We start from the raw sequence: 4,447 nt of genomic DNA, 5'->3' as shown, positions 1-4,447 counted from the left end.
AACATGATCTTTACTTAATATCACAATGATTTTTGGCATAAAAGAAAAATCTATAATTTTGACCTATACAATGTATTTTTGGCAATTGCTACAAATATCCCTGTGCAACTTAAGACTGGTTTTGTGGTCCAGGGTCACATATATATTATTATACTACATATATTTTTTATTTTATATTATTTTTTTTTATTTTTTTATTTTTTTTGATGAACTATCCCTTTAATATCTGTCTGAAATTAACTTCATTTCATTTAAATAACTGCAACAATTAACTGTGTTAATTGCACCATGGCATGAATGTTGTGATATGTTGTGCCAAGGCCAGCTCTCATTAATAGTTACTTGTTGCATTTAAATAATAATTAAATGTTTTTGTTGTTGTTAAAACGGATATCACTAAAAACACATGGGAAGATTCTACCAATAGTCCCTCTGCTTGTAAATCCACTGTGTGTGTCATAAAGAATCTCTGTTTGTACAGTGCAAACTTCTGGATGACCACATCATGGCTGATGGGAAGAAACTAATTTAACTAAAGGACAAATCAAAAATAGCATTATTACATGTTGATAATGCACCCACAGACATAAAGAGAAAACTGGAACTGATAGGTGTGAATCTGTTTACTCTCCTTTGGTGGTGTTTACTGTAGGTTTTGGTGGGTTTGTTGATTCTCCGGGCTGTTGTTCAGAGTGGGAAGTGCCCTGAGCAGGCAGGAGATTCCTGAAGCATTAGTTGGCCCAGACTGCTGACTGACTGACTGACTGACTAAATGTGTCTGGGTCTATTTAGAAGCAAAAGAGGGTTTGGGGAGAACTTATGTGTCCTGAAGCACTGCAGAAATTATTAATTAAATATTTTTATATATAAAAATTACACAGTTTAATTACACTAATTAAAGTTTTTAGTGGTTGCTTTTTTCTTTTTCTGAATCTGAGGTTGAAAATAGCTTAAAATTAAATAAAACAGTTGTTCATCTAAAAATAGACTGTCATATCCACCAAAAAAAATTCAATGGAAAAAAGTGAGCAAGTGACGCAAGTGAGGCCACAAGTCTCTGAGATGAGAGACAGAGATGACTGCAAAGACACAAGGACCTTCTGTCTTACTCCAGTTTTATCTTTCAACAGACACTTGTCCTTGTCTTTGCTCTGCTCATAACCTAAAACCCGGTACAAATTTTTGGTTAGATTCCAAGAAAATTTGACTTTCCAGCTACATTCTTTTGTTAGTACAAAATACTGATTTTTTTTATTTCATTAAACCTTTCATAAAATAGGCCCAGACGTGACAATATGTAACTGTAGATCAAATGTCAGTGTCAATGTTAAAAAAAAATTCTATTTCTTCACAGAAAATTTTCATTTTCGAACAGTAGGCTGAATAAGTGTGAAAGGACTGAATGTAATTAGCCTGAAAGTCTGGCAGGAGTCATGGTCTCCAGGCATCTGCGATGTAGCCGAGCATTGAATCGTGATGAGAGATGGAGCTTCAGCATCTCCAACCTTTTATTACATCAAGAAAGACAGAGAGAGGAGGGAGAAAGAGGAAGACAACGTATAACGTACACATCTAGGCCTATTCAGCTGACACTCACAAACAGGGCCTGCGAGACACACACACACGTTACTCCTCTTTTATCTATATGACATTTCATTAAAGCAGAAAGGTCAGATACAAACAGGTTTCTGATGAGTTCCTCACCTTCTGAGCTCCTCCCACAATTCCTCCAGTAACACACACACACTTTCCGTGTCACCTCAAAAGACACCAAGCAAACCAGTGAACATTCTATGCACAGCATTAAATGCTCGGATGTATTTAGGGATTTCCCCGTTCTACTCCACAGCCCCAAGTTTGCTCTAGATTACATGGATTTAAGTGTTTTGTTGTACTGTTTACTAAAGGAGTATTCTCATGCTTGTCCCTCCACTGAGTCATATTACACGGTCTGAATAGATGCTAAAGTGGTCTAGACTTGCTCAGCAAAGGACAGAGAAGACCTGGATTATTTACCCAGCCATGTAAGGATTACAGAGCATCTTAACCTGTCCATTAGCGCTGGGCCATCTCAGACAGACAGGCTACCTGACAGACTCACCTGAGCTCAAATTCACTCCACCAGAAGCCTGATCTGATAGAACCAAAGCAGCTGAGCTGAACTGAACTGAAGATTCCTGTTTCCTCCCTTTTCTTCTTCATGCTCTCTTTCTTGATTGCTTACTCTCTTATTCTCTCCAATGCCATTTTGACCCCAAGCTAGATTCAGAAATACAAAACAGCAGCTACAAATATGCATCACAATCATACATGTGTCATATGGAAGAAGGAACCTTTTTCTATCTTAAATCCAAAAATCCAAAGACTTTAACCACCTCCACGTTTCTAGAAGATCCGAACAGGTGCCAAAATTGACTCATATTTCTCAGAAGCAATGTCTCCCCCTGCTGGATATTTTGGTAAATGCAGAGTGTGACGTTAGAGAGACGGTGGCGTACTGAAAGAAAATTCATTTTATTTTGTAAATGTTTTCTTTGTGTGCTCTTCAGTGTTCTAAAAAAACAGACTCTGGGACTCATACTACATAGGAGATATTTTCAGATGCAAGTCACATACAGGTAAAATGAGGACAGGACGACATCTAAAAGTTACTTTTTTTAATCTCTCTGCCTCACTTTGTCCGGTGTTGTGCCGAATTCTGCACCCCTGCCAGATTATGCACCCCCTCGTTGAAGTCGCTACCTGATTGCCTAATCCTAACCCCACCCCCTCCCCCACACCTACTCCTAACCCTACCAATACTAGGGGCTGCATAATCTGGCAGGGTGCAAATTTCGGCACTACACCGGCTGTTCGTGTCTCTTGTGGCAGATACTGGGTCTCTACACAAGTTTGTACTATACTCCAGGGTGAATTCAGATTCACTAATCACCATCTTTTTCTTCTGGCCTCACGCTTACTTATCAAGATACCAGCTAATTTTCACAGTGATGTTTCCCTGTCGGATAAATTTGACATGAGGTCGGCCTTAGTGACGACAGTCCATCTATGCCGGTTGTCATGGTTACACAGAAAGCCATCAATTAACAAGCGGAACATATCTCTCGTGCTGTATAATCTCCCCTGTAGCTAATATGTTAGAGAGAAGGGGAGGTAAATGTGGATCAAAGATACAAAAGGTAATTATTATTTTCAGTTCTCAAGTGAAAATGTAGCTATTAAAATCAGTGGTAAAACTGTATGGAGTCAATATAATGCCACATATATATGCAAAATAATAAAATGTGTATTGTTTCATTTGGTTAACTAAATGTGTTTGTTTAAAATTACCAGAAGTGTTCTTTGTTTACAAGAGTTCAGAGTTACTGCTAGTTTTAATGTTAAAGAATGCAATTAACTTCATAAACTAACTTACATCATTAAAAAGGTCTACGACTCAAGCTTCATATCATCTCGACTTCGTTTTTCATTTACATAACTCCTGCCATAAATTAAGAAATGACTGTAACTGTAAGCTTTAAAAAAAAGCTCTTTTTGTTTTAAAATTCTTTCAATTTCTCATAAGTGTAATGCATCAAAACAAAATGCACACAAACATGTCCTTGCTCTTGATATACACTCACTGATGAACACCTTTGGTTTTAATGAGAGAAAAAAAACTACACTAGGCTGGATTAGAACTCAGAACCTCGGAAATGCGTGACAAAAGTTCTACCACTAAACCACTACAACACACGATTAACGTAAGCGAATTTTCATATTACACATTAGGTATTACGGTACTAATTGTGTTTTATTATTAATACGTTTATTATTCATTTATATTAATATAATCGCTTGCAATGTGGGCACGGGCCCCAGTGCGGCTGCACTGCCTGTAGTTACGCCACTGCCAGGAGTTATGTAAATGAAAAACGAAGTCGAGATCGATATGAAGCTTGAGTCGTAGACCTTTTTAATGATGTAAGTTAGTTTATGAAGTTAATTGCATTCTTTAACATTAAAACTAGCAGTAACTCTGAACTCTTGTAAACAAAGAACACTTCTGGTAATTTTAAACAAACACATTTAGTTAACCAAATGAAACAATACACATTTTAATGCTATAAAAGTGTGCACATTGAGAGAAGTAAACAGCAGATGTTCATGTTAACAACTTCTTTAACTTGAGCAAACACTGCTAATACACATATACATTTGTTAATAAAGTTAATAAAACGAAAACATGCATGTTTTAATGCTAGAGAATAAAAGGAAACGATCCACCCGCATGCCTCTGCTCAACGATGGTGTCTGGATCAGTGAGCTACGTCTCGGCCGATGACGTCACTTCCAGGGAGGCATGCCCAGGCCTGTTGTACACGCCCCCGTCCCTTGACTCCACCCCCATGTCAAAACAGTGCCACAAAGCGAGACGCGCAGAAACCTGAAGCGCAAAGGGAAAAAC

Source organism: Sinocyclocheilus anshuiensis, unplaced genomic scaffold (assembly GCF_001515605.1).
Source record: "Sinocyclocheilus anshuiensis isolate Anshui unplaced genomic scaffold, SAMN03320099.WGS_v1.1 scaffold122, whole genome shotgun sequence".
In the NCBI taxonomy this organism is placed as follows: Eukaryota; Metazoa; Chordata; class Actinopteri; order Cypriniformes; family Cyprinidae; genus Sinocyclocheilus; species Sinocyclocheilus anshuiensis.
This window is presented reverse-complemented; position numbering follows the sequence as displayed.